At 34.8% G+C, this 6,400-nt stretch overlaps 1 protein-coding gene across 6 annotated transcripts in view; it reads left to right on the top strand.

Annotated features, from left to right (window-relative positions):
- Nucleotides 1-6,400, top strand: part of PKIB (cAMP-dependent protein kinase inhibitor beta) — a 118,180-nt gene that overhangs the window by 96,765 nt on the left and 15,015 nt on the right. The window lies entirely within an intron of this gene.

Genomic DNA, 6,400 nt, shown 5'->3' with positions numbered 1-6,400 from the left:
TGAACACAGACTGAATTTGTCATTTCAGTTCGTCACACCAGGGTACAGTTAACAACAGATTTTATGTTGGGGACAATAGCATTGTAGGGTGTACAGAGGTGGCAATGACTGACAAAGACAACACATTGCCACCCATGCCTTAGCTCAAGCCTCTCAATAGTAAACAGTTTTGTGTAAAGCAACCTTCACCATATCTTAGAACCAGTTAGCCCAGAGTGGTTAATTTAAGCTGAACATGTGTCTCCAGTCTTCATGCATTGGCATGTGATGTGGTTTTTGACACTAATGTTCTTTATTGCTATTTACCACTTGGTGAAGCTGAGGTTCCTGTACTGGGGATTCAGAGATAGCTGAATGCCTAATGCCCAACACTCGACAGATGCGATTGTGATGGTTTATCAGTCATCTATGAGAAGTCTTCAAAACAGAAATGGAAAATGCTTAATATGAAAAAATTGTGCATGAATTTTAAAAATTTTGCATCGAAATAAATTTTTTACTTTATTTTCCCATGAACTTTTTGGCATTCCCTCATATACTCATAGCCCCAGGAGAAGAATACCATGGGCTAGACAAAGCCACAAGAGAGTTGTAATCAGGAATAGAGTGAACAACTAGGGGCTGTGGGAGTTGAACAAGAGGGGGCGGTGCCCCTAGGTTCCTGCAAGAGGATATGATTAGCTTGTTTGAATATTTGCATTGTGGGGGCACAGAAATGAAACCTGTTACTCAGGGATAAGCAGGGACTGTGCCTTTTTCCTCTGATAAGGAGGATTGTTTAACAAGAGAGCCTTATTAATGAGAGCTGAGTGGAGAAGAAAACTTGTGATTAGGCCCAATTTTATCAGATGTCAGGGCCGCACATAATATTGAGCCTTAGTGTTAGGTCTTGCCATGTGGGTGAATGAAACCTGTAGATGATCATGAAGTTTGAAAACTTACCCTAGGAAATAAAGTTTAATGTGGAAGTAAATTATTCTACTTTGAATAGCAAGATTGTTTTCTATTATCAAGCAAAAATAGGGACTCGTGAGTTAAAGTAAGTCTTAAAGAATAATGCAGTTACTATTAGATTTGTGTGTGTGTGTGTGTGTGTGTGTGTGTATGCGTGCATGCACGCATGCGTGTGTGTGTGTGTGACCTAATGACATGGAAACTTTGCTATTACTTGAATTAAATTAAGTAGAAACTAAGGCTAGAACTTACTTTTCTGGCATTATGGAAGACTTTTTATCCTTTTAAAAACCCTAATATACTCTCTGAAATGTAGGATAAAATATTTTCAAAACTCTTTTGACGTGACTATCTATATTGGCAAATAAGTAAGATATTTCTTTGTAAGCCCAGAACAATGAGAAACCCCAAATCTGGGTAGGCAAAGGGGTGCTTCACTCAGAGGCTAACCTGGGTTCCTCACAACTTTAAGTTACTCACAACTTCTGACTTAAAGAGCCATGTCATGGAGATAAGGAAAGAACTTTAGAAATGACTCAAGATGACAATCAGGTGGAGTCCCCAGAATGAGATGCTTAGTAAAAGGGTAACAGCCACCCCTAACTTCTGAAGGAAGACGGTAGGAGGACTTGCCAGTCTTGGCTTTGCCTTAGGTAGAAAGGGTGGAAAAGGCACTCTTCTTTTTTTCTTTTTTTTTTTTTTGGAGAGGTTTTCACTATAGGGCGCGTGTGTTCACCAGACAGACAGAGAGAGAGAGAGACAGAAAGTGAGAAATCACCCCCCAGGGGGGATGGTCATGCCGCAATCCCTTCTCCTCCATTCTCCTCTCAGGATTTTGGGCATGCACGCACACGTGCCCATTGTGGGTTTAAGCCACCGGGTCCAGGACGTGAACCACGGTCGACTACGTGGGAGTCCAGCGACATAGCCATTATGCTAACTGCTGGTTCCCAAAAAGAGGCACTCTTGATAATTTAGGGGTAAAAGTACAACCTACACAAGTTTTCAAGTTTGTAATTTTGTAGTGCATACAATTTGAAAAAAGCAATACTGCTTTTGGTAGTTGCTCAGATACCCAGCAGAGGCAGATTTAGAGCCTATGTAGAAAACACTTTACCTAAGGTTTCAGGTAACTTCTAGGAAAAAGGGGTTTTATTTATTTGTTTTTATTTTTTTAAAGAGGTTTTTGCCTTAGGGCACATGCACTCACCTGTAACAGAGAGAAACAGGGATAATGAGAGGAAAAGTGAGGGAAAGTGAGAAATCATTCCTTAGGGGGGATGGTCATGCCATGATCTCTTCTCCATTTTCCTCCTGGAATCTTGGGCATGCAGGCACACATGCCCAGTGTGATTTTTAAGACACTGGGTTTGGGACTTGAACTGCAGTTGGCCATGCAGGAGTTCAGTGACATAACCATGACACCATCTGCTGATCCTTCAAGTAAACGTTTTAAAAATATAATGTCAGAATCTCCCATCAAAAAGCATACAGGGCAATAAACACCATGGAATAGAGTCTACAGAAATAATAAACAATAGAATAAGACTGTAAAGAATTAAGATATTGGAATTATTTATAATTTTTAAAATTAATGTATTTGAAAAAAATAATGAAGCTATTTTAATTTATTTTAAACTTATAGAATTTTAATGAGAAAATTTCTTGTTGCATGTTAAGCAAACATATCACAGTACAATGTAACATAACTAACATACCATAGAAAAATACTAGAAATAAATAAGTTCTCTTTTTGTGACAGTATTATGGTTTTTACTTTAATTATTGTAACATGCCTCTAAATAACTAAGTAATATGATTCTATAATACAATAAAGTAAACTTGAAGAAAGAACCAGGTATATTATTTATGATTGAAAAACATAATAATTGGAAATAAAACTCAGTGTGTGGATTATGTAGGAGATTGGATACAGCTAAAGAGAGAATTAGTGAACTAGAAGATAGATCTGAAGGCATTATGCAGAATATGGTACAGAGACAAAGAGATGGAAAATATGAAGGAAAGGTTGAGAGACAAAGTCAGCACAATGAGAGAGTCCATCTTATATATCTAATTGAATTTACCAAGAAAATAAGGGATGAAATTGAATATTCAAAGAAATAATAATTTTCCAGAGTTAATGAAAGTGTTAAATTAGTAATCCTAACAAATCCTAATAATGATAAACAGAAGATATCTGGGAAGCTTGTAATGACATTTAGAACACCAGAGAAATAAGTTATCAAAATAAGCTGGAAAAAAAAAAAAGAAAGTCTCTCTACAATGACAGTTACACCATAATGTATTTAGTCAGGGTTCTTGAGAGAAACAGAACCAATCAAAAAGTTTTTGCACTAAAATAAATTTACACTTTAATTTCATTTTTTAGGGCATTTTTGCAGTCTCTCTCTCTCTCTCTATATATATATATGTGTGTGTGTGTGTGTGTGTGTACGCATATATATGAATAAATGTATATATACATATATAAATGTGTATATATACACACATATAAATACATACGTGTGTGTGTGTGTGTGTGTGTGTGTGTGTGTGTATTAAATGAATTGGCTCACATAATTTTGAAGTCTGAGAAGTCCTAATGCTTCAACAAATTAGAGACCCAGGGGAGCCGATGGTGTGGGTGTGATTCCAGTCTGAATCCATGTCTGAGAACCAGGAGAGCCAATGTGTTTTCAATTCCAGTCTAAGTCTGATTCCAAAGACAGAACACTGATGTCTCAACTGAGAAAAGGCAGAGAGAGCAAAATCTCCCTTACTTCATGTGTTCATTTTGTTCAGTTTCTCAGTGGGTGAATGAGGTCCAACCAAAGTGGAGAGAGCGATGTGCTTTATCAATTCAGTGCTAATATCATCTATAATCACTATCCATAATCATATCACTATCCATAATCACTAATACACCCAGAGTAATGTTTAATCAAATATCTGGGTACCTTGTAGGTCAAGCAGGTTGATATATAAAATTAGTTGTCATAATCAGCAAACATCTTAACATCAAAAGTAGAATAAAGTGAGACAGTATTGTGAAGTGCTTGAAAAAATTATCTATCTGTAACCTCATAAAATATATTTATAAGAATGAAGATAAAAATAGGGTTTTTCAGACATACAAAATTTAAAATCCCCAAAAGATATTCTGAAGTCTATACTCCAGAGAATGAATTTTTTAGAGAAATTACAACATGCGAAAACTAATGTTGTGGGAATATAATGGTAGTATATTATATAGTAGTATATAATAGTAGTATACACACACACACACACACATAGTGTGCACATGGAAGAGAATAATATAACTCCTAAATACTGAATTACATGCAAAAAATTTTAGATTTATAGTACCATATTATCAACAGTTTGCTTCCAAATGGGTAAACAGAAAGTGTGCGTATTTGTGTGTGTGTGCATGTTTAGAGATGAACTATACTAAACTGTTAATTGTTGACTCAGATGTAGGTATGTATTGTTCTTTCAACTTGTCTGTGTGAAAGTTAGTATAATACAGAAACCACCAGAAAACACTGTAATTTGAAGTTGTCTATTTATTAACCCTAGAATCTGTTGTAAATTAATTTAAGCATCATCTGTTTTTTCCATGACCAACGATTTTCCATCAATATCTAGTTTTTTGGTATTGCCTCTTTACAAATCCTCCAAGATCATCATTAATGATTCAGTGACCGCATCAGTAGATAAAACCTTTTTCATGAATCCAGGGATGAAATGTATGCTTGTCTATTTCAAGAATCTGTATTTTATTCTAATATTGTATTTTTATATCCTTGAAGAATACCACACAATCTTAATAACTAACGCTTTATAATGAATCAGGAGGTCTGATAGTGTAAGTCTTTTACCTTTTTCTTTCTTTTTAAAGTAAGATGTTATTCTTGGTCTGTTTCAGTTACATATGAATTTTCAAATCAGCTTTTCTCTCCTATTATGGTAGATTTGCTTACAAGACTTCCCCTTTTAATTGCCTTCTAATGGTTCTCCTTGACCTTGATCTCAGTTTTCAGACACTGCATTTTATATACACTTTTGCTATGTGACTTAAAAATTTTCATGGTTCCCCAGTGCTCATAGGAAGAAATATATTCATGTATTTTTAATGGCAGCCATTTTATTTGAAACTTGGATTTCATTTATGACGTTGCTTCAACTTATTTTTCTGACTCTGTGGTATAACAGTCCATGACAGCCAGATGTTTTCCATTATTTGGAACTTACCTTTTACACTCTCCCTTCATGATTTAGTTTAGATATTTTGCTTGCTTAGTCAACCATTTTATTTGCTTTCTATCTGTATGAGTCTCTCCCAAATATTAAGCCTCTATATATTTTCTACAGCTTCTGTGAATTTTCTCTCAATCACCATGAAATTCAATAACCATCTCCCTTCTTCATTTCTATACCTATTTTCATCTGTATTACTATAATTTAAGTATAGTATATGTTCACTTATATTTTTACCTTTCCTTTAGTATGTATATATTTCATTATATTTTTACCTTTCCTTTAATATGTATATATTTCATTTGTATAATTACCTCATGTACTCTTTCAAGGTGAAGAGTGTGAATTATACTTTTTTGTGCATCCTCATCGTGTCTATCAGTGTGTAATTTTATTCATCAGTGTTTCTCTAGAATCTTGCACTGACAAAAAGTTTAATAGATGCCTGGTAATGATTGGTTGAATGAAGAATGAATTTTTGTTTTGTTTTCTTTTAATTGTCAGAGGGTGGCTGTGCTTGTCAGAGAGAGAGAGAGAACCTCCTAACAGGATGTGGTCATGCTGCAATTCTTTTTCTCCATTTCTCAAACCCATCAGGATCCTGAAGGTAAACACACATGTGCCTGGGGTGTTTTTTAAGACCCTAGCCAGGATTCAAACTGTGGTTGGCCATGTTAAATCAGGCTCCCAATACACGATGCTTAACTTATTGCATTACTGGGCTGGCCCTGAAGACTGAATGTTTACTCAGTAAATATTTGGTGAAGTATAATAGGAAGAAAAATGAATTAGGTGTCAGATGAAATGGGTTTTTGTCTTGCCTCTGTCACTTGCCAGCTAGGTTTATTTGAACAGTTTCATTTTATGATCAACAATTTTGTTTTTTAAATGAGAATAGCAATGACTATACAGAATCATATGAGAGAATTCTCATGAATGTGCTTTTAAACAGTGTGCACTCAACACACTTATGACATTTTTTGTAATATAAAAATTATCATAAAAATATGGAAAATGAAGTTCAAAGAAGGAAATAGGAACAATTTATAATAACACCATCCAGAAACAACTACTGTTACAATTTTTGTGTCTTTCCTTTACATTATTTTTATGTGCATAGTATTTTTGAAATTATTATTACATGTGTACTCACTTTGAATTTATTTTTTGTTTGACTTTAGCA

This window comes from Tupaia chinensis, unplaced genomic scaffold (assembly GCF_000334495.1).
Source record: "Tupaia chinensis unplaced genomic scaffold, TupChi_1.0 Scaffold149798_1, whole genome shotgun sequence".
NCBI lineage: Eukaryota > Metazoa > Chordata > Mammalia > Scandentia > Tupaiidae > Tupaia > Tupaia belangeri.
The sequence above is the reverse complement of the archived record's forward strand: the minus strand, read 5'-3'. Positions and strand labels throughout refer to the sequence as shown.